Here is a 25,614-nt window from a genome sequence, read left to right on the forward strand (position 1 = left end):
TAGATTCCCGGCAGTGCAGAAGGAGGCCATTCGGCTCAATGACTCTGCACTGACTCTCTGACAGAGTACCTTTACCCTGGCCCTATCACTGTACTGCTACATATGGACCCCCTGCTAACCTGCACATCTTTGGACACTAAGAGGCAATTTAGCATGGCCAATCCACCTAACCTGCACATTTTTTATAATGTGGGTGGGAACCAGAGGAAACCCACACAGATATGGGTAGAACATACAGACAGTCACCCTAGGCCATAATTGAACCCAGATCCTTGGCACTGCACCACCCGGTACAAGACCAAATTTCAGGGATATCAGCATCCACAGTTCTTGATGCATGAAGAAACAACCTTGCCTTATTATCCTGTAAGTCCATCGCCATTGGCAAGAAAGACAGAGGGCACCCAGCATGCATACCTAAGCGAGACATTCGGAGGAATGCAGAAATTCTCCTGGATGGGAAGTTGAAAGATGCGAGTGGAAATGGCGAGTGTGCGGTCCATTGCAAAATAATAGAAGTGCTCAAGCTTACAGGAAGAGTCAAACATGTCTGAGACTGGGTATTCATCCAGTTTGCCAACAACAGACCTGCAAATGTATATCACATTTATGCATCTGTTGTCACTTTCGAAAGACTTTTAATTATTCATTTCTAATTGACAGCCGAACAAATATCCAGAGCAATTACACAAAGCAATCAATAAGGTATTATTATACCTCTGGAGTCATAAATTGCTTTTATTTACCACTTGAAAATGCAATGTAATATCCCAAGGCACCAAGCGGGGCATTATCAAACAAAATTAACACCAAAAACCAAAAGAGAAAATGCTGGAAAATCTCAGCAGGTCTGGCAGCATCTGTAAGGAGAGAAAAGAGCTGATGTTTCGAGCCCAGATGACCCTTTGTCAAAGCTAAAAGGCATAGAAAGTGGGGGCTAATTATACTGTAGGGTGAGGGAATGAAAGATGAGTCATAGCCATAAAAACAAGGGGAAAGGTTAAGAGGTGCAAATGGCAGTCCACAGAGAGAATAGAAGGTGTGAATGACCAAATGGCAGAGAAGCTGAAATCAGAGGGTAAGCTGTGACAGATAAAGATATGGGGGTGTGGGTGGGGGTGGGTGGTGGGTGGGGGGTGGGGGGGGGGGTGATGGATAGGAGAAGGATAAAATGGAGATAAAGCTTTTAAAAATATAGTTTTTAAAAAAAAAGATTTATCTCAATTTGAGATAAAATTAATTATTTATCTCGATTTGAGATAAAGGGGGAAAAGGGAAGCAAAGGGGGAGAAAAGGTAAGAAAGGGGGATAAAAAAGGGGGAAAAGAGTGAGAGGGAGGAAGAAAAATAAAAAAGACATTAAAGATATAAAAGGTAGAGAACAGTTAAAAAATTAAATAAAATGAAAGCAAAGGGGTCGAGGTGGGGTAGAGCTAGTCATCTGAAGTTGTTGAATTTGATGTTGAGACTGGAAAGCTGTAACATGCCTAGCCGGAAGGTGAGATGCTGTTCCCCCGCACCTTCATCTGTCACAGTTGATTGCCCTGTGATGAGAGCCATCACAGATGGAGGGAAAAGGTGCCAATGCACTTTGAGGGAGGCCGGTCAAATATTTATTCATCAATCACCATGACCCCAAAGCAGATTATCAGGTTATTATCTCGTTGTTATTTGTGGGACCTTGCTGTGAGCCAATTAGCGACTGTGTTCCCCACGTTATCACAATGACCACGATGAGACTGCATGGTGGCACAGTGGTAAGCACTGATGCCTCACAGTGCTAGGGACCCGGGTTCAATTCCAATCATTGTCTGTGTAGAGTTTGCACATTCTGCCAGTATCTGCGTGGGTTTCTTCCGGATTCTCCGGTTTCCTCCCACACTCCAAAGATGTGCGGGTTAGGTGGATTGGCCATGCTGAATTGTCTCTTCGTGTCAGGAGGATTAACAGGTTAAATACCTAGGGTTATGGGGATAAGGCCTGCGTGGGATTGTTGTTGGTGTAGACTCGATGGGCCTCTCTCTGCACTTTGGAATTCTATGATTCAATGACTGCCCTTCAAAAAGTACTCCATTGTTTGTCTGCTGCTCCTGAAGACATTTAAGGTGCTATATAAATGCACATTCTTTATTCTAAATCAAGGAGAGTTATTGAGGTCCAACAGCAAGCCTGGTAAAATGCCAGGCATGGTTTTCTCTGCAGTGCCCCACCCCCACACCCTGCTACAGGCCATCATGCTGCATCCTTTTACAACACACGCAAGAACTCTGAATACTGTACTGTCCTGCCTGGCCTGTTTATTACGCACTGGAGCTATCATCTAGGATTAATCGTCCTGAGAAATGACCAGAACAAAATGCCATTGGGAGAGTTTTTTCTCCCAGTTTTATGAATAGTGTGTGAGTGGCCTTATGTCTGTCTTGCTTGCTGATATTGATGCAGAATTTCACTGTATCTTTCTCTTTTCCGTTCTCATCTGATTCTCAAGCCACTTTCGGGGCTAATTTGAGTGCGAATTGCATGGTTATCTTATGCCCAACCACTGTAATGCAGACAGTGTGTCAACTTTGCACTGTCTGCTTGTTGCGTGACCTGTGTCCAGCCAGTGCTAACTGCACTGTTTAACTGGTTGGATCCATGAGCAGGGATTGCAATATTGCAAGAGGTTAGCACCAAGCACCAAGCCTGCACTCTTTAGAGGAGGGGCACAGAGGCTGCAGCATGTCCTGGGCTTTGCAGTTGGGAGAGTGCCCTTCAAGCTTTCTGACACTCTTGAGGGGGTGTTAGTGAAAGGCACAGACAGGGGGAGAGATGTCCTGTATCCACAATGACAAGGCGGCACAGTGGCACAGTGGCTGGCACTGCTGCCTCACAGCGCCAGGGACCAAGGTTCAGTTCTGGCCCCGGGTCACTGTCTGTGTGGCGTCCGTACGTTCTCCACATGTCTGCGTGGGTTTCCTCTGGGTGCTCCGGTTCCTTCCCACAGTGTGAAGATGTGCGGGTTGTGTTGATTGGCCGTGCTAAATTGTCCCCAGTGTCAGGGGGATTAGCAGGGTAAATATGTGGGGTTACGGGCCTGGGTGGGATTGTGGGCCAAATGGCCTCCTTCTGCACTGTAGAGATTCTAAGATGTCCTCCAGCAACATTCGCAGAAGAGCAGAGAGCCATGGAAGTTTGTGCCGTCAAGTCAAGCTCCAATGAACTGGATGCAGTTCAATGACCTCACATGGGTGGTCAAGGTCAGTAAATGCATTGCCAAATACCACACTATCACAGAATCACAGAATACTACAGTGCAGAAGAGGTCCTTCAGCCCATCAAGTCTACACCAACGCATGACCTGCCCACCTCATCCCATTTACCAGCACTTGGCCCAGAGCCTTGAATGTTATGATGTCCCAAGTACTCATCCAAGTACTTTTTAAAGGATGTGAGGCATCCCGCCTCTACCACCCTTCCAGGCAGTGCATTCTAGACCATCACCACCCTCTGAGTAAAAAAGGTTTTCCTTAAATCCCCCCTAAACATCCCACCCCTCACTTTTAACTTGTGTTCCCTCGTAACTGACCCTTCAGTTAAGGGGAACAGCTGTTCCCTATCCACCCTGTCCATGCCCCTCATAATCTTGTACAACTCAATCAGTCACCCCTCAGTCTTCTCTGCTCCAGAGAAAACAACCCAAGCCTATCCAGCCTCTCTTTATAATGTTCCATCCCAGGCAATATCCTGGTGAATCTCCTCTGCACCCCCTCCACAGTGCAATCACATCCTTCCTATAATGTGGCGACCAGAACTGCACACACTTCTCCAGCTGTGGCCTCACCAGAGTTCTATGCAACTTCAACATGACCTCTCTCCTTTAGTAATCTATACCTCAATTGATAAAGTTGAGTGTGCCATACATTGCACTGACTAAACAAGTAGCATCAGCTCAACGTGCCCCCAGCACTCACCGACCCACCATCTCTATCAATCAGGCTTCATATCTAATGTTCATGGTTTCACTTCCCCCGCACACACCCAGCGTTGTACAAGCCTCACACCAACAACTCACAACTTGCACACACTACCTGCCATCTAAAGTGACAGTCACATCACCCAAACACCACATTCACTGACACACATCCCTCCCTCTTGTAGGTCAAAGCAGACCGAACTAGAAGGAGACAAGCATGTCTACGTGACGTAATGTCCATGGAGGAGACCGTGCAGGTCATTAATCGGACATCCATTGTTGACGTCATAGCCAGTGAGAGAGCTGAAATCATCGATGGTATCCTCAGGCCGAATCCTCCTTTCCCATCTCCCATCGTGCCCCCCTATCCCACACCCTCTTCTGATTGGCGGCATGGTGGCACAGTGGTCAGAGCATCAGGGACCCGGGCGCGATTCCCAGCTTGGGTCACTGTCTATGTGGAGTTTGCACGTTCTCCCCATGTCTGCGTGGGTTTCCTCCGGGTGCTCCGGTTTCCTCCCACAGTCTGAAAGACGTGCTGGTTAGGTGCATTAACCATGTTAAATTCACCCTCAGTGTACCCGAACAGGCACAGGAGTGTGGCGACTGGGGGATTTCACAGTAACTTCGTTGCAGTGTTTACAGGATGTGGGTGGTGTAGCCGACCGCTGAGTTTCCCCATTTTCCTGTGCCACAACCTTACCTTTATGTTATTTGCCTTTTACATGGCAGAGAGGTGCAACCTGGCAAGGCAGTGTGGGACGACAAGAAAATACAGTGGTTACTTGGCTTGACTTGACTTGAACAACCACTAGCTCAGATTCTGGCACTGAGCATATCTTAGCGGATAGATCCGTGCGCTAATCAATAGGTGATGAGACATTAGGAACAAATGGGCATCAGACAAGGCAGGAGCAAAGAGAGTGCAGGTTCCACCTCACAGGAGGTCAAAGGGTTATGTTGCAGAGGACTCAGATGAACACTGGCACAAGGGAAGATGGTTGTGGTGTTTGCAGGTCAATCATCTCTGTCCCAGGACATCACTGCAGAAGTTCCTCCTGTCTCCTGATTTTCCCCCGTCTGTTTTCTCTTTATTCTTCAGTGGGATGTGGGTGTTGCTGAAAAGTCCATCAATAATTGCCCATCTCTAATTTCCCCTTGAACTGAGGGGCTTGCTACATCATTTCAGAGGGGCAGTTAAGAGTCAACCACATTGCTGTAGGCCGGACTGGGTAAGGACGGCAGCTTTCCTTCCCAAAAGGTCATTAGTTAACCTTAGAAACAGGTGCTAAGAAGCCCAGTCTTTTGCCCCATGTATTTGAAACTGCTGTAGTTTGTCCCTTCTTGTACCAGGAGATCCACTGTCATGATGCAACACCTACAATAGCTCAGCTGAAAACATCCTGTGATGGCCGACATCCAAGTATGCCTAGAGCAGCCCCTCTGCACTTTGCCCTTGAGCTGAGATCTCTGTAGCTTTTCAACTCTGATCAAATGGCCAATGTGCAGACATTTTCCTTTCTGGATGTCACTCTTTAAGAGTTTTGTTCTTGCCATGTCATGCACCTCTTAATTTGTCCTATGGCCTGTGTATAAAATTTTAAGCCTCAGTGTCCATATTTACAACAGAGAGCAGAAAACTCTTTATAATAACTCCAGGAGTCGGCTGTAAAGGTACAGTGCTTTATTGCACAGAATAAAGGAAAGAAAAGCCACAAGTCCGTGGTGAACACAGACAGATCCTAACCGGGACAATGCAATAATGGACCCACTCAGGGGCTTGCTTTATAAAGCGCTCGGTATACGAGCTCCACCTGGTGAGTTAATTACCAATCCCCAGGGAGCTCATATTCAACCAGTCCGACAGGGAAGCCAATCAGTGATTCCCCATGCAAGTCCTGGGGATTATCACACTCTTGCGCTCGACTTACTGCTTAATTCTTTCCAATGCAATCCACTTATGCAAAAACCAATGCAAAAATTGTAGAATTTCCAGCACAAATTACATTTGGTGGCAGTTTGGGTTTGCATGATCTTTTTAGCTTATTCCTCCCCCCCCAGGGGATAATCGGTTACACCCCCTCTCCTCCCCCCCCCAGGGGATGATACGTCACACCCCCTCTCCACCGCCCGCCCCCCCCCCAGGGAATGAGATGTCACACTCCCCTCCCACACACCCCTCCCCCGCCCCACCCGCTCCCTCCCCACGACCAGAGGATGAACATGAGAGAGCCGCTCTCTCCGCTTTCTGCTTTTTTTTTCGCGCCCGGGTGCGGTCAGATTTTTTTTGACCTGCGCATGCGCAGCTCAGAGCTCCGATCGGTCCGCCAATGCTAAGCCCCGCCCACAGCGCGAATCGGGCCGGAGCCGGCAAAACACGTAAGGGCGCGCTGCAAAGAGGATTCCAGGCGCGGATCTATTTGACGCCCAGATCCGGCACTTAGACTCAAAATGTTAAAATTCCCCACATTGTCTGTACCTTTAAGACTTGATTCCCTGTAAAGACTCGCATTCCAACCATTATCTTGTAAATTGAGTTTGTGTCTTTATATGACCTGTTTGTGAACACAAGTCCTCACTCACCTGATGAAGAGACAGTGCTCCGAAAGCTTGTGGTTTGTGCTACCAAATAAACCTGTTGGACTTTAACCTGGTGTGGTGAGACTTCTTACCATCTACAAGACTCACTGCAGCAACTCACTAAGGCTCCTTTGACAGCACCTTACAAAGCCACGACCTAGAATGACAAGGGCAACAGATGCATTGGAAGTTCACCTCCACACAACATCCTGATTTGAAAATATATCACCATTCCTTCACTGTCGCTGGGTGAAAATCTAGGTACACCACCGCCCGCCCCCCGCTAACAGCACTATGGGTGTACCTACACCACACGAACTGCAGCGATTCAAGATGTTGACTCCCCACAGCCTTCTGAAGGGCAACTAGAGAAGGACAATAAAAATGCTGGCCGAGCCAGCGACCACCCCCCCACCCGCCCCCCACCCCACAATGCCATGAAAACATTTTGTAAAAGTCTCCTACATTAACTCAAAGATTCGGAGGGTTCCAGACTGTAGTGGGATCTTTCTCTTTATTCCACTTACAGGCCGGTATTTGGGGGTCTGCCGATAGCTGCGAGTGTCTCTCTCTTACAGGCCTTGAAATTTCAAAGGCTGGGGAATGCTGCACTGGGGCAACTCCGCAGGAGAGAGCGCTGAATCAGGCTCACCGTTTATACCTGACCGGTAACCTGATACTTATATCACACAGTCATCCCAAAACCGCCACCAAGGCCTGAGTGATTCACTCCCTTGTCGGTGGGACAACGGCCACCCTGCACCCACTCCACTCGAGTAGGTCTCCAAAAGAGAACAGAGAGACTCTGTTCTTTATATCTCCTGACCAGCAGTCTCCCTTGAGTGAGTGGGTTCGAATCGCTCAGATCACCCTCGGTTCTAGACTCCAGATTTATGGTGCGGGGTATTGAAACTGTGACCTCGCCAGAGTGCGCTGATGAGAGAACAAGAGGCAAGACGAACTCCAAACGAGTTTCAAAACTTACAGTGATTTATTTAACAATAGAATCAACCTCTCCAATACCCCGCCACACATGAATAAAACTTATACTTTATACTATCACTATGGGAGAAATGCTAACGGGTACATCGTAAACTCTTACTTTACACAGTTCAAAACAAGATTATTGAACTTTAAAATAACAATACACCACCCCTCCCCTTGCCTCAACTTCTATCCTATCCTCGGGAGCTTCACAAGGTTGGCTGGGATACTCACAATTCTAAAAGGGGTTCCTTTGTGGTGGGCTCGAATGTCTCAGTGCAGGGTCGGAACTGGGCTGCTGTTGGTCTTCACCTCTGCACATCAGCTTGCGATTCTGGAAGAGAGCTCGGTTTGGCTCGTCTGCCTCCCTTGATCTTAACATTCAGCCCAATTTAACAACCAACTTCCCTGCCCCCGGACCTGATTTCAAGTACAATGGGCTTCCGATCACCGGCAGTCTCGGTTTTAATTGGGTCAAGTCCAAACACAAAAGGCTGGAACTGCCTTGACCCCCGGGGGTTGTTATTTTAATGTCTTCTTAATGCTCCTCCGGAGCTTCCTGAACGGTGTCCCATTAGTGGGATGGGTCTTCTTGTCTTCTGTGGATGGGCCGATTTCCGTGGCCATTGACTCCCTGCTGGTCTGTTTACTGTTCGTCTGCTGGTCTCCATCTCCCCTTGTCCTTCTGATGATTAGATCACTGGTGTGTCTGCCTTTCTGGCCACTTGCATATTCAGGGGGCTCACACCTTTCCTTAGCACAGTCCACAGGCAGGTTATGTTTGTCCTGCCGAGCCTTCTGGGAGGTTTTAACAGCCAGCAGCCAGAGTTGGCCACTTTTAAACTGTCAGGTTTTCTCCTGAGTCCTTTTAAAATATGGAGGATTGCTCTGAAACTTACACAGACACAAGGAATTGCCTATTGGAAGTCCAAACATTCTGGGAAGTTGCTGCTTAGTCAGAGAGGTGCCCTGCTGTGCCCCTCTGAGGTACAACCCCCTGGGGAACGGAAATTCTAGGTCTATATTTTGTAAGGTAAGTGGCATCCCAGATGGGAACTCAGCCATTTATAACTACATACTCTGTGATTTGTTGTTTCATGCACCATTTGAAACGGTAAATAATACCTTTTTATAGTGGCATCCGTAAGATTGGGAAAACTGAACAAAATGTACTATGCATGAACAGAAGGGGGTAGAGTTTTCTTTTGCACAGTTGGTGTTCTGGGCAGATTACACCCACAATTGTGCTTGTTTGGAAAAACCTATTAATTTCTTCAAGTTTCTACTCAATATTATTTGCATATTGCTGAACGCAAATCTGCCATGGACCCATGCAATCCAACAACATTTGGAACATTGTTTGGCTATAAAAAGAATATTGTTAAAAACAATTTTTTATTCATTCATGTGACATGGGTGTCATTGACTGACCAGCATTTATTGCCCATCCCCAGTTGCCCAAGGGCAGTTGAGAGTCAACCACATTGCTGTATCTGGAGTCACATGTAGGCCAGACCAGGTAAGGATGGCAGATTTCCTTCCCTAAAGGACATTAGTGAACCAGATGGGTTTTTCTGACAATCAACAATGGTTTCATGGTCATCAGTAGATTCTTCATTCCAGATTTATTTTTACTGAATTCAAATTCCACGACCTGCAATGGCAGGATTTGAACCCGGGTCCACAGAACATTAGCTAAGTTTCTGGATAAATAGTTGATAGATAATACCACTAGGCCATCGCCTCCCCCTGTTACTTGATATACTTAAGAATGGTAACTTGGTTAAGTTTGAATAATGGGTGGCACAGTTGTTAGCACTGCTGCCTCACAGCACCAGGGACCCGGGTTCAATTCCAGCCTCGGGCCACTGTCTGTGTGGAGTTTGCACGTTCTCCCAGTATCTCGTGGGATTTCTCCAGGTGCTCCGGTTTCCTCCCACAGTCCAAAGATGTGCGGGTGGTTGATTGGCCATGGTAAATTGCCCCTTAATGTCAAAGGGATTTGCAGGATAAAGACATGGGGTGACGGGGATAGGGCTTGGGTGGGATTGTTGGTGCAGACTTGATGGCCTCCTTCTGCACTGTAGAGATTGTATGAATGGGGTTGAACTTGGGTTTATCACAATTAATTAAGCACTTTGAAACACAGCGTCAATCCACACGTGAATAATCCAATTTTTAATAACTGTAAATGTAAAAATAATGATCGAACAATTGCCGATTAGCATTGGAGTGCAGCATTCCGGTTTTTAGTAAATTAGGAAGAATTCATTTAAATGTCTTTGTGCCCAAAACGACCAGTTTATTTTTTAAAAAGTCTCCTGCAGAGGCCCAGAAATGGGCCAGATTATGCACGCCAGGGTGCATAATTAGTCCTGGGGTGCATCCAATTTTGATCATAGATCATAGAAACCCTACAGTACAGAAAGAGGCCATTCGGCCCATCGAGTCTGCACCGACCACAATCCCACCCAGGCCCTACTCCCATATCCCTACATATTTACCCACTAATCCCTCTAAACTATGCATCTCAGGACACTAAGGGCAATTTTTAGCATGGCCAATCAACCTAACCCGCACATCTTTGGACTGTGGGAGGAAACCGGAGCACCCGGAGGAAACCCACGCAGACACGAAGAGAATGTGCAAACTCCACACAGTGACCCAAGCCGGGAATCGAACCCAGATGCCTGGAGCTGTGAAGCAGCAGTGCTAACCACTGTGCTACCGTGCCGCCCCATTTGCTGCTGGACCCTGCTTCTACTTCTCTCCAGTGATGATGCCAGGAGGGATCGGCCGCAGACAGGCAGCGGAAACCCTCCCCCGACCAGAGGATGAGACGTCACACCCCCTCTCCTCCCACCCCCCCAGGGGATGATCGGTCACACCCCCTCTCCTCCCCCCCCCCCCCCACAAGGGGATGATCGGTCACACCCCCTCTCCTCCCACCCCCCCCAGGGGATGATCGGTCACAACCCCTCTCCTCCCCCCCCCCCACAAGGGGATGAGACGTCCCACCCCCTCTCCTCCTCCCACCGCCCTCCCGCCCGCCCCAACCAGAGGATGACCTGGGTCAGAGAGCCATTGCAGGTCGGTAACAGCGCGGACGCGGATCAGGCCAGAAGACAGTCAAGTGTGATTTGGCGGTAGAGTTGGGCGCGCGGTTCATTAAGTCGATTTAAAAGCATGCAGATGCACTTAAATCGTCGGGCCGCCCGATTCAGGTGCGCGCCGGACCCGCGCCCGAATCGGGTGTCGGTAAAGACGCGATCTGCTCGGAATCGGGTGCAGATCGCGGTCTTGGCCCGACGCCCAACTTTACCGTGATTTTGCGACCGGACATTTTGGTAAAACCAGGCCCAATGTGAGTGGAGAGAGGGCTAAGCACAGGTTAAAGAGATGTGTATTGTCTCCAGCCAGGACAGTTAGTGAGATTTTGCAAGCCCAGGCAAGTCGTTAAAGATAGTGTGACATGAACCCAAGATCCTGGTTAAGGCTGTCCTCATGTGTGCGGAACTTGGCTATCAGTCTCTGCTCAGCGATTCTGCGTTGTCGTGTGTCATGAAGGCCGCCTTGGAGAACGCTTACCCGAAGATCAGAGGCTGAATGCCCATGACTGCTGAAGTGTTCCCCAACAGGAAGAGAACACTTTTGCCTGGTGATTGTCGAGCGGTGTTCATTCATCCATTGTCGTAGCGTCTGCATGGTCTCCCCAATGTACCATGCCTCGGGACATCCTTTCCTGCAGCGTATCAGGTAGACAACGTTGGCCGAGTTGCAAGAGTATGCACCATGTACCTGGTGGATGGTGTTCTCACGTGAGATGATGGCATCCGTGTCAATGATCCGGCACATCTTGCAGAGGTTGCTGTGGCAGGGTTGTGTGGTGTCGTGGTCACTGTTCTCCTGAAGGCTGGGTAGTTTGCTGCGGACAATGGTCTGTTTGAGGTTGTGCAGTTGTTTGGTGGCAAGAAGTGGGAGTGTGAGGATGGCCTTGTCCGTTGTCCACAGCAACCTACCCAGCCTTCAGGAGAACAGTGACCACGACAACACCATCCACCAGGTACATGGTACATACTCTTGCAACTCTGCCAACTTTGTCTACCTGATACGCTGTAGGAAAGGATGTCCCGAGGCATGGTATATTAGGGAGACCATGCAGACGCTACAACAACGGATAAATGAACACCGCTCGACAATCACCAGGCAAGTGTTCTCTTCCTGTTGGGGAACACTTCAGCAGTCAAGGGCATTCAGCCTCTGATCTTTGGGTAAGCGTTCTCCAAGGCGGCCCCCACGACGCACGACAACCCAAATCACTGAGCAGAAACTGATAGCCAAGTTCCGCACACATGAGGATGGCCTCAACTGGAATCTTGGGTTCATGTCACACTATCTGTAACACCCACGACTTGCCTGGGCTTGCAAATTCTCACTAATTGTCCTGTCTGGAGACAATACACATCTCTTTAACCTGTGCTTAACCCTCTCTCCACTCACATTGTCTGTACCTTTAAGACTTGATTACCTGTAAAGACTCACATTCCAACCATTATCTTGTAAATTGAGTTTGTGTCTATCTCTGCCCTGTTTGTGAACACAACTTCTCACTCACCTGATGAAGAGGCAGTGCTCCAAAAGCTTGTCGTTTGTGCTACCAAATAAACCTGTTGGACTTTAACCTGGTGTTGTGAAACTTCTTACTGTATTTAACCCAGTCCAACACCAGCATTTCCACATCTTGTAGATGGTACAGACTGCTGCCACTAGATGACAGTGTTGAGGGAGAAGATGTTGAAGGTGGTTAAGGGGGTGCCAATCAAACAGGCTGCTCTTTCTTGGATGGTGTCAAGCTTTTTGAGCGTTGTTGGAGTTGCACTCATCTAGGCAAGTGGAGAGTATTCCATCACACTCCTGACTTGTGCCTTGTAAATGGTGGACAGGCTTTGGGGAGTCAGGAGGTGAGTTACTCTCCACAGAATTCCCAGCCTCTGACCTGCTCTTGTACCTACAGTATTTCTGTGGATAGTCTAATTCATTTTTTGGTCAATGATAAGCCCCAGGATGTTGATAATGAGGGAGTCAGTGCTGGTGATGACATTGAATGTCAAGAGGTGATGGTTGGATTCTCTCTTAATGGAGATGGCCATTGCCTGGCATTTGTGTGGTGCAAATGTTTCTTATCATTTATCATCCCAAGCCTGAACATTTTTCACATCTTGCTGCATATAGACACTGCTTCAGTATCTGAGGAGTCCTGAATGGTGCTGAACATTGTGCAATCATCACTGAACATCCCCACTTCTGACCTTATGATGGGAGGAAGATCATTGATGAAGCAGCTGAAGATGGTTGGTATTGATCCAGAAGGAACTCTTCCAGCATAGACAATAAAAATATAACAAAACTTACTCCAACTTATAAATCAAAGAAAAGATTGAATAAAGAAACTTAATTAATCCAACACTTGAGGTCTCACCCTGGGCCATTCCAACTTCCCCACTACAAATGACTCTAATTTATACTGAGTCACCTGATCATTGCATCATTCTGTCATTGGTTACATAGTTTACAGGGTCAGCTGACCCTTACAGCTTGTTACCATTGGTCACATTGCAACAGATTCAATGTTATCACCGGTTAGATTCTAAGAGTTAGAATCCTGCAGTGATGTCTGGAGCTGAGATGATTTTCCTCCAACCACCACAACTTCCTTTATGTCAGGAATTCTCTTTCCACAGACCAGCTGAATACTTCCAGCACTTCACATTTTTATTTCCGGTTTCCAGCATGCACAGGATTTTGCTTTTATGACAGAAATATGAGCTTTGACAAGTGAATTTTATATGCGAAGGAATGACCGTTGCAGACAGAATGAGAGCTTTCAGAGTGGAAGATTGGCCTGGGGCGGAACAGAACATTTGAGCAGGGAGAAGAGATTGAACTTTGCTGTGTTGTAAAGAGAACATATTATACAGAGATACTTGTGATGTGGAACAAGCTGGGCCCTTGGGTCTCTCACTGCTCCATTGCACCATCTCACCACTTTGTTGCTGTGATTCACATGCGCTTAATGTCCACACTTTACTCGTTAAGTGCTTTTTAAAAATTCTTTCATAGAATGTATGTGTTGCTGAGAATGCCAGCATTCTCATCGTTAAGGATGAGATTTCTAAATTCTTGGAAGTGCAGGGTCGGATTAAGACAAGTCAGCATGGATTTAGTAAGGGGAGGTCGTGCCTGACAAACCTGTTAGAGTTCTTTGAAGAGATAACAAATAGGTTAGACCAAGGAGAGCCAATGGATGTTATCTATCTTGACTTCCAAAAGGCCTTTGACAAGGTGCCTCATGGGAGACTGCTGAGTAAAATAAGGGCCCATGGTATTCGAGGCAAGGTACTAACATGGATTGACGATTGGCTGTCAGACAGAAGGCAGAGAGTTGGGATAAAAGGTTCTTTCTCAGAATGGCAACCGGTGACAAGTGGTGTCCCGCAGGGTTCAGTGTTGGGGCCACAGCTGTTCTCTTTATATATTAACGATCTAGATGACGGGACTGGGAGCATTCTGGCCAAGTTTGCCGATGATACAAAGATAGGTGGAGGGGCAGGTAGTATTGAGGAGGTGGGGAGGCTGCAGAAAGATTTAGACAGTTTAGGAGAGTGGTCCAAGAAGTGGCTGATGAAATTCAACGTGGGCAAGTGCGAGGTCGTACACTTTGGAAAAAAGAATAGAGGCATGGACTATTTTCTAAACGGTGACAAAATTCATAATGCTAAAGTGCAAAGGGACTTGGGAGTCCTAGTCCAGGATTCTCTAAAGGTAAACTTGCAGGTTGAGTCCGTAATTAAGAAAGCAAATGTAATGTTGTCATTTATCTCAAGAGGCTTGGAATACAAAAGCAGGGATGTACTTCTGAGGCTTTATAAAGCACTGGTTAGGCCCCATTTGGAGTACTGTGAGCAATTTTGGGCCCCACACCTCAGGAAGGACATACTGGCACTGGAGCGGGTCCAGCGGAGATTCACACGGATGATCCCAGGAATGGTAGGCCTGACATACGATGAACGTCTGAGGATCGTGGGATTATATTCATTGGAGTTTAGGAGGTTGAGGGGAGATCTGATAGAAACTTACAAGATAATGAACGGCTTAGATAGGATGGACGTAGGGAAGTTGTTTCCATTAACAGGGGAGACTAGGACGCGGGGGCACAGCCTTAGAATAAAAGGGAGTCACTTTAGAACAGAGATGAGGAGAAATTTCTTCAGCCAGAGAGTGGTGGGTCTGTGGAATTCATTGCCACAGAGGGCTGTGGAGGCCGAGACGTTGAGCGTCTTCAAGACAGAAATTGATAAATTCTTGATTTCTCGAGGAATTAAGGGCTATGGGGAGAGAGCGGGTAAATGGAGTTGAAATCAACCATGATTGAATGGTGGAGTGGACTCGATGGGCCGAATGGCCTTACTTCCGCTCCTATGTCTTATGGTCTTATTTGTTGCCCATCCCTAATTGTCTTTGGGAGAAGGTGGTGATGAACTACCTTCTTGAACTACTGCAATCCCTGTGGTGTAGTTACACCGTAAGAAGTTTAACAACACCAGGTTAAAGTCCAACAGGTTTATTTGGTAGCAAATGCCACTAGCTTTCGGAGCACTGCCCCTTCGTCAGGTGGAGTGGAGATCTGCTCACAAACAGGGCATACAGAGACACAAACTCAATTTACAGAATAATGATTGGAATGCAGTCTTTACAGACAATCAAGTCTTAAAGATACAAACAATGTGAGTGGAGAGAGCCTTAAGCACAGGACTTTAACCTGGTGTTGTTAAACGTCTTACTGTGTTTACCCCAGTCCAACGCCGGCATCTCCACATCATGTATTTACACCCAAAGTGCTGTTAGGGAGGGAGTTGAAAGATTTTGACCCAGTGAAACTGAAGGAAAGGCAATATAGTTCTGTTTTTTTTCCAGTCATTTGATTTGATTTATTATTTTTGCATGTATTTGTACACAGTGAAAAGTATGCTATATAGACAAAGCATACCGTTCATAGAGAAGGAAAGGAGAGAGTGCAGAATGTAGTGTTACAGTCATAGCTAGGGCGTAGAGAAAGATCAACTTAATATGAGGCAGGTCCATTCAAAAGTCTGATGGCAGCAGGGAAGAAGCTGTTCTTGAGTCGGTTGGTATCTGACCTCAGACTTTTGTGTCTTTTTCCCGACGGTAGAAGGAGGAAGAGAGTATGTCCGGAGAACGTGGGATCCTTAATTATGCTGGCTGCTTTTCCGAGGCAGCAGGAAGTGTAGACAGAGTCAGTGGATGGGAGGTTGGTTTTGTGAAGGACTGGGCTTCATTCACAACCTTTTGTAGTTTCTTGTGGTCTTTGGCAGAGCAGGAGCCATATCAAGCTGTGATACAGCCAGAAAGAATGCTAGATATAAAGGGAAGTACTTCATTAGGCATTTTGATTAGCACCTTATCCTGTTCATGAGCGTTTCATGATCTATGTATGTGGACTGCCAAGTCTCTTTGGACCTCCACTGTTACTGGCTTGTCATCATTTTCTCATCGATCCATTTTAGGTGCAAAATGGATGATCTCACGCTTTCTTACATTGAAACCCATGAGCCACGGTATTTGCTCTTTGGTTAATCTATTATTCTAATGGTAGAATGCCAGTTACAGCTGAGAGGTAGTGTCCATCCCAATGTATGAGGCCAAGGACAGAGAGTAGGCATGCTGTAAAGATTAAAATCCCTTCGCAGGAGTTTAATGATACAAAGTTAGCGGGGGGAAAATAAGCAGTGAGGAGGGCACAAAGATGCTGTGGAAGCATGTTGATGGTTTGGGCGACTGGGAAAGAAGACAGTAGATGGAATGCAATGTGGTGAAGTGCGAAGTTACTATATTTTAATAGTGAGAGCGATTCTTTCAGTGCAGACTGGGCTGAATGGCCTCCTTCTGCACTGTCGGGATTCTATGGAGAGACTGGGAGATATTCACAAGGACCTTGTGTCCTTGTACATGAATCACAGAAAGTTTAATATGCAGGTACAACAAGCAATTAGTAAGACAATTGGTATATTAGCCGTTATTACAGCAGAATTGGAACACAAGATGAAAGAACTCTAACTGCATTTGCAAAGGGCATCAGCAAGATCACAACTGGAGTACTTTGTGTAGTTTTGGTTTCCTTACCTCAGTAAGGACGTATTCATTCCTGGTTGATGGGAGGAGGGAATTGCCCATTGAGGAAAGGTTGAGAAGGTTAGGGCAGTACGGTGGCACAGTGGTTAGCACAGCTGCCTCACAGGGACCCGGGTTCAGTTCCGACCTCAAGTGATTGTTTATGTGGAGTCTGCACGTTCTCCCTGTGTCTGCGGGGGTTTCCTCCGGGTGCTCCGGTTTCCTCCCACACTCCAAAGATGGACAAGTTAGGGGGACTGACCATTCTAAATTGCCCCTTAGTATCAGGGGGATTAGCAGGGTAAATACATGGGGTTATGGGGATAGCGCCTAGGTGGGATTGTTGTCGGTACAGGCTCAATGGGCTGAATAGCCTTCTCCTGCATTGTAGGGATTCTATGATTATTCCAACATTCCCTAGAGTTTCGAAGACTGTGAGGTGAAGCCATTGAAACACGTGGGATGAGATTCTCTGGCCTCCCAGCCGTGTGTTTCCCACCGGCAGGAGGTGGCACATTGTTCGCTAACAGCGGAATTCTCCAGTCCTGCCGCTGCCAATGGGAAACCCGTAGGTGGGGATGCTCTGCCGGCATGCACTGCCACAGAATTCCGGCCACAGCATTTTTAAGGAAGTCAACAAGGCAAATGCAGAGAAACTGTTTCCTTGTCTGTGGAGCCTAGAATACAGGATTACAGCCTTAGAGTTGTTGATCCAGAAGGAACTCTTCCAGTGTAGACAATAAAAATAAAACTAAAGTTACTCCAACGTATAAATCAAAGGTTTAATAAAGAAACTCCATTACTCCAACACTTGAGGCCTCACCCTGGGCCATTCCAAGCTCCCCACAATTCTAATTTATACTGAGTCAGCTGATCATCACATCATTCTGTCATTGGTTACATGGTTTCAGCTGACCCTTACAGCTTGTTACCATTGGTCACATTACAACAGATCCAATGTGATCACTGGGTATATTCGAGCAAGAGTAATGGATTGTTTATTTGGGACTGAGATGAGGAGAAATATCTTCACTCAAAGGATTGTGAATCTTTGGAATTCTTCACCCCAGAGAGCTGTGGATGTTCAGTTGTTGATTCTATTCAGGACGGGACTCAGTAGAATTTTGGGTATTAAGTGAATTAAGGGATAGGAGAATAGTGCAGGAATGTGGCATTGTGGTAGAATATGAACAGTGATCTTGTTGAATAATGCAGCATGTTTGAAGAGGCAAACAGCCTATTCTTTATATTTTGTTTATTCGTGTCACACATAGGCTTATATTCACACTGCAATGAAGTTACTGTGAAAATCCCTAGTTGCCACACTCTGGCGCCTGTTCGGGTACACTGAGGGAAAACTTAGCACAGTCAATGCACGTAACCAGCACGTCTTATTGACTGTGGGAGGAAACCAGAGCACCCGGAGGAAACCCACGCAGACATGGGGAGAACATGCAAACTCCACACAGACAATGACCCAAGCTGGGGATCGAACCCATGTCCCTGGTGCTGTGAGGCAACAGTGCTAACCACTGTGCCACAGTGCCGCCCGCTGTCCCTATTTCCCTTGTATTGGTCGAATTCTTCTATGCATGTCTAATGTCACTGAAATGACACAGGGATTTGTGAGAGTTATAGGTGGGCAGCATCTAGGGGGTGGAGAATATTAAATACCCAACCTCCTGCATCGCTGAAAGATTCATTCAGGAATATGAAGGAAACATGTGAATCCTACAGAGGGAGAATTAAGAACTTTTTAACCCAACATTAAAATTTTCAACACACCCTGAGAAGTATCATTTCCTCTCTGCATGGTACATTTTTATATATGCTGTTGAAAAAAATAAATATTTTGTTGAAGGATACAGAACAATCCTGAGTGCAAAGAACTCAACCAACAGACAATTGAAAATTACCAGTCGGGCTTCCACTGTGACTCACTAACACTTGCTGGAAGTTACATGAATTCATATGCAGGGCTATGTCTTCTACAATCAGAAAGGACATGAAAGTGAAAAGTGAAAGTTTATTTATTAGCACAAGTAGGCTCACATTCACACTGCAAAGAAGTTACTGTGAAAATCCCCCAGTTGCCACAATCCAGTGCCTGTTCGGGTACACACTGAGGGAGAATTTAGCATGGCCAATGCACCTGACCACCCTGTCTCATGGACTCTGGGAGGAAACCGGAGCACCCGAAGGAAACCTACGCAGACACGGGAGAACGTGCAGACTCCGCACAGACAGTGACCCAAGCTGGGAATTGAACCCGGGTCCCTGGCACTGTGAGGCAGCAGTGCTAACCACTGTGCCACCGAGCCACCCATGTTCAGGCATTGAGCATTTTTCAGTCAAACAAATGCATGGGAGACAACAGTTCCTTGATGCATTTGCCTTGGTGACACCTTGACAGGATGCAAAGATGCTTCAGCGTGATTTGGACAGGCTGAGTGTGTGGGCATCGGCATGGCAAATGCAGTATAATGTGGATAAGTGTGAGGTTATCCCCTTTGGTAGCAATAATAGGATGGCAGATTATTACTCGAATGGGTGTAAATTGCGAGAGTTGGATACTCAACGAGACCTTGGAGTCCTCATGCATCAGTCCCTGAAAGTAAGTGCGCAGGTACAGCAGGCAATAATGAAGGCAAGTGGTATGTTGGCCTTCATAGTGAGATTTGAGTAGAGGGACAAGGATGTTTTGCTTCAATTTATAGGGTGTTCGTGAAGCCACACCTGGAGTATTGTGTGCAGTTTTGGTGTCCTTATCTGAGGAAGGATGTCCTTGCTATAGAGGGAGTACAGCGAAGGTTTACCAGGCTGATTCCTGGGATGGCAGGTCTGTCATATGAAGAGAGACTAAATTGATTAGGATTATATTCACTGGAGTTTAGAAGAGTGAGGGGGATCTCATAGAAACTTATCAAATTCTAACAAGGTTAGACAGGGTAGATTCAGAAAGAATGTATCTAATGGTGGGGGAGTCCAAAACTTAGGGGTCATAGTTTGAAGATAAGGGGTAAACCTTTTAGAACTGAGGTGAGGAGAAATTTCTTCTCCCAGAGGGTGGTGAATGTGGGGAATTCACTACCACAGAAAGTAGTTGAGGCCAAAACATTGTGTGATTAGATATAACTCTTGGGGCTAAAAGGATCAAGGGATATGGGGGAAGTGGGGAGCAGGATATAGAATTTAATGATCATCCATGATCAAAATGAATGGTGGAATGGGCTGAATGGCCTACTCCTGCTTCTAGTTTGTGTGTTTCTATGACCTATCAGAGTTGACTTATCTGCTTTGAGCTTTCACAGGAGCTTCGGGGGAATAACTGTGCGCTGGTGCATTCTCCATGGCAATGACTGCACCAATCACAGTCCACTTCCCAGCCAATCAACATCCTTTGAAATTTGATATTCTTGCATCGGTCCTGGTGAGTTCAAGGTGAAAAGTTTTGACAGCATGTCACTTTATTCAGCAACACTCAAGTCCTGGAGTACCAAGCAACTATAAATATGTACTACTACATTATTTACCAAGTAGAGACCATAATTTAAGTCTTAAGGCACATGAAGTGCCAATAATCAGACGCCTGTTACGCTAGAACACCAGATCAGTCATCTTTATAATGTCTCTGTTTATCTAGGGGGTATGTAGCTGTCAATGAATCTAAGATTAACTTTATTAAAGTCTTCCAATATATGATTGCAAAGCAAATAGAAATATCACCCAAGGAGCTTATAGTGCATCAAACATTTGAGATGTCACCTCGAGTTTGCACATAATGATTGCAAAATTGCCCAAAATCTTTAGGGAGGCTAAGGTATTAAATACTTAATGAAAACTCAACAGAAAGCCTTAAATGGGCTCTTACATTTGTAATGAGGAATAATGAACTCACGAGCGCATTGCAAATAATGATTTTCTCCCCTTGGTATAATCCTCATTACAGCTGAGCAGGAAATGTATTCACTCATCGCATTGATTGCAAAGAGTTGAAAAATATGCCTCCTTTGATTGTAACAGCTTCCAATGCAAGTGGTGATGCAATCAGAGTGACAATCAGAAACAAAATGATGCATCTGAGAAGTATCTAATAGTCATAATTCTTTGATCAGACTTGCTCTGACTCCCATTGCTCTCAATTGGACTCAAGTAGGATGAAATACAACTTTCACATTCAATGCTACAGGGCGGCATGTTGGCCCAGCGGTCAGCACTGCTGCCTCACAGCGCTGGAAACCGGGTTTGATTCCCGGCTTGGGTCACTGTCCGTGTGGAGTCTGCACGTTCTCCCTGTGCCTGCATGTATTTCCTCCGCTTGCTCCGGTTTCCTCTCACAGTCTGAAAGACATGCTGGTTAGGTGCATTGGCCATTCTTAATTCTCCCTCAATGTACCCGAACAGGCTCCGGAGTGTGGCAACTAGGGGATTTTCACAGTAACTTCATTGCAGTGTTAATGTAAGCCTACTTGTGACACTAATACTTAAACTCAAACTATTATTGGAAAATCACATGAAGTTCTAAATTGGGAAAAGTTTGGAAATCACAGATTAAATAAAATGCTAAAACCCATTTCCTCTTACTATTTAATTAATAAAGGGATTTTAAAAATAAGCAGTAAACAAATGAGTAAACAACTGTAGAAAGAACACTTTGGAACACAGGATTGCGGGTGGATAGGATAGTTCTTTATCTTAGCACCCTGATCAGTTTCAGTAGTTTCTCTGCAGACCCTATAGCCCAGTAATTATTGCATGCAGCAATGATATTCAACAGTCATAGACTCATCAGTGTCATAGCATCATAGAATACCTACAGTGCAGAAGGAGGCCATTTGGCCCATTGAGCCTGCACCGACCACCCAGCCCCTAAACCCACAACCCCACGTATTTACCCTGCTAATCCCTCTGACACTAAAGGCGGGATTTTCCGGTGCTCGCCCCAAAACTGGAAAATCCTGCCCATGGTCAATGGATCTTTGCATGGTCTGCCTCCCAGCCCACTATGATTCCCGTGGCAGGCAGGATGGGAAAATTCCCTGAGAACAGGCAATTTAGCATGGCCAATCGACTGAACCCGCACATCTTTGGACTGTAGGAGGAAACTGGAACACCCGGAGGTAACCCACGCAGACACAGGGAGAACGTGCAAACTCCACACAGACAGTGACCTGGAATCGAACCTGACACTGTGAGTTAGCAGTGCCACTCATAATCAAAATGACTTCCTTTCTGGGCCAGGGAGGTTGATTGGCATTGCAGTAGCAATTATCATATTGTTAAAAGAATACTTAGGCTGTTAAATTCCAGTCCTAACTTCCTGAGATGAGTCTAATAGGAAAATTAAAATACTTAGCTGGCAGGGGAGAGTTAATATTCAGGTCATTTGGCTAAGATCAAGTGTCAGATGAAGCCCAATGTAGGGTGCAATATCTTATCGTGTCAGCTTGGATCGAGTCGATCTCCTTTGTGGGGACAAGGAATTGGATTCCATTTGAATTTGAATTGGTTTTTCAAGGACCAAGCAAGCAAGGAGATGGATTAAGGCCAGTATTTTATGACCTCGCTCGGGCGAGGCTCCTAAAATCCCTCCCGAGGCCAACGGAGATTTTTGTTGAATTAAACCTGGTTCCCTGGCACTGTGTGGCAGCAGTGCTAACCATTGCGCCACCATGCCATCCCAATATCACTGAAAACAGAGATATGTCACTGAAGCTTTAAGTCTTGCGCTCATCAGGAGAAACACAAGAGTGCCAAATTTCAAAGGTTCACAATAATGGCAGTAAAATTCCACCATAGGGGTTTGCTCTGTCCACTCTCTGCACACTGGCTTTGCAACTTTAACAATGGAGTAAAAAATTTTAATACCCCGGCAATTTCTTAAAAATAACAGGAAGGTTATGAGATTCAGCTTGTGCCGAGCAAATAGTAGACTCATGTAAATTGCCCAGCAGATTTCTAGAGATTTACAATTCATTCCACATCCCTTAATTCCCTGAACCCATTGTCTGATTTGCACATTAGGAGTTGTATTTATGTGGTTAACATGCTGCTATTTTACCAGTAAGCTCTGACCGATTGATCCCAATGTTAGTCACATGCTTTCTCTCTCTAGTTGGTCAAGAGTCAGGCAAACTTGGAATGTTTGGAAGGATGGACTGAGGTAACAAAGCGATCACTCACACTTAAACCGTGGCCAAGTCTTCTGCACAACACCAATTACTGTTGGATTGCTGCTCTGCTTCCTCGTTACTTACCCTGCACCAGAGCCCCACATCCCTCATTCCAAACCAGGCTTCCTCAGCAATACATACCACAGCTGTCCTGGGAGCTCTTTCCTCAAGTGCAGGACGATAGGGGGGAAGCCAAATCATTAGCTGCTGTATTCCGGTATCTTTCAAGGCCTCAGAGCCACTTTGAAAAGGGATAAAGAGAAGGTAAGAGGGTGATAGGTGGGTGGGTGAGGAGGTAGGGCGTTGGGTGAGTGACTGAGGGGTGGGAAGTTAGGTGAGTGGGTGAGGGGGAAGCGTGTTAGGTGGGAGGGTGAGAGGGTTGGGTGGTAGGTGAGTGGGTAGGGTGGTGGATGGGTGAGGAGTTAGGGTGGTAGGTGCGTGGGTGAGGGGGTGAGGAAGTAGGGTATTAGGTGAGTGGGTGAGGGATAGAGTGGTAGATAAGTTGGTGAAGGTGCAGAGTGGCAAGTGGATGGGTAAGGGCAGCCAGTCAGTTAAGTTTGTTGATTAGTGTCACAAGTAGGCTTACACTAACACTGCACTGAAGTTACTGTGAAAATCCCCTTGTCACCGCACTCCGGCACCTGTTCGGGTACACTGAGGGAGAATTTAGCATGGCTAATGCGCCTAACCAGCACATCTTTCAGACTGTGTGATGAAACCAGAGCACCCGGAGGAAACCCACGCAGACACGGGGAGAACGTGCAAACTCCACACAGACAGTGACCCAAGCCAGGAATCGAACCCATGTCCCTGGCGCTGTGAGGCAGCAGTGCTAACCATGGCGCCATAACTGACTCAAATGGAGTCAAGCAGAAGACTAAAGGTGAAACAATTGTGTCTGAAGTGGGTTGATCTGGTGTGAGGCAAGTGGACAAGATTTAGAATCTGAAGAACTGTGAAAAAGGAAGAAAATAAACCCCTAAAACACACATGGTGAAAAGAGAAAAAAAGTCAATGAAGAAAAAGGGACAGACTGAGGAAAGGGAAACAATAATAGGCAGTATCTTATACACACATATAAACATTTACCAAACATTTAAATAAGCGCAGGTGAAATTTAAAGGGATGGATAATATGGTTACTGCATTACTGCACTTGACTTCCTGACATTTATCACATGTAAATGCAAAAGGTATATAAACAGAAAGGATGTTGTGTTACAGTTCTGTAGAAGGTTTATTTAGACTCGAAGCAATCACTCTGCTTCTATCTCCACAGATGCTGCCAGGCCTGCTGAGTTATCCAGAATTTTCTGTATCTTATGCTATCTTACTACATGTTTTAAATTGAGTTTACTAAAGGTAGAGCAGCACGTACTATCTATATTTTTTTTTCCTTCAGGCGTAGGACATGGGCGTCGCTGGATGGCCAGCATTTATTGCCCATCCCTAGTTGCCCTTGGAGGGCAGTTGAGAGTCAACCACATTGCTGTGGATCTGGACTCACATGTAGGCCAGACCAAAAAAAACGTTTATTTATTAGTCACAAGTAAGGCTTACATTAACACTGCAATGAAGTTACTGTGAAATTCCCCTAGTCACCACACACCGGCGCCTATTCGGGTCAATGCACCTAACCAGATAAGGATGGCAGATTTCCTTCTCTAATTAGTGAACCAGGTGGGTTTCTCCAACAATTGACTCATGGCCATCAGCAGACTCTTATGCCGGAATCTTACCGTCCCGTCCGCCATGGAAATCGGAGCGGGTGAACAACGGAAGGGTCCGTTGACCTCGGGCAGGATTTTACGGCTTCAGGATGAACGAGGCTGGAAAATCCCGCTTTTAATTCTAGATTTTTTTTTATTGAATTCAAATTCCACCATCTGCCGTGGCGGGATTCAAACCTGGAACCCCCAGAATATCAGGTGAGTTTTTGGATTAATAGTCCACTGATAAAACCACTCGGCCATCGCCTCCCCTATCACCAGCCCGTAGTTATTGTCAGTGCGGACTCGATCGATGAAAGGGCCTTTTCTGCGCTGTTTGACTCCATGACCAAGATAATGGGATAGAATCAAAATACTGCGGATGCTGGAATCTGAAACAAAAACAGAAAATGCTGGAAAATCTCAGCAGGTCTGACAGCACCTGTGGGGAGAGAATAATGCCAACATTTTGAGTCTAAATGCCACTTCGTCAGAGCCTCCTTCTACACTGCAGGGATTCTATGATAAGAAGACCAAGATAAGTGTTGGAATTCTACCCCCTTGCCAGTTTCGGAGCGGGCGTGAGGTGGACGACGGAAATATCAGTCGATCTCGGGTAGGAATTTCCGATTTCGCCCGAGCCATAAAAACCCGCCCAAAATGAGAGTATGCCTTGAAAGCATGATTAGAAAAGTAAATCAAATCACTATTTGGCATGATATTTGAAGCCAGTTTGTGTTTCATTTACTGAACAGTTTGCACCTGTACCCTGTTCAAACACACAATGAACGTGGGGCTACTGTAGGGTCAGAGGTGATCACACTGTGTTTTGAATGGAGCTTACGGAAGACAGAGCTGCGTGAGTGGTGCAACTCAAAGGCCAACTCATTTTCTGCACAGCTGAAGAGACAGCATGTGTCAAGACTGTAATTTTATTTCCTCGGGGAGTAGTCCGGCTTTGTGACAAAGAGCAAGCTGACTGCTCAGGCTAAATAAATTCATTTCTGATCAGCTGTCTTGAATGAC

This window comes from Mustelus asterias, chromosome 5 (genome assembly GCF_964213995.1).
Source record: "Mustelus asterias chromosome 5, sMusAst1.hap1.1, whole genome shotgun sequence".
NCBI lineage: Eukaryota > Metazoa > Chordata > Chondrichthyes > Carcharhiniformes > Triakidae > Mustelus > Mustelus asterias.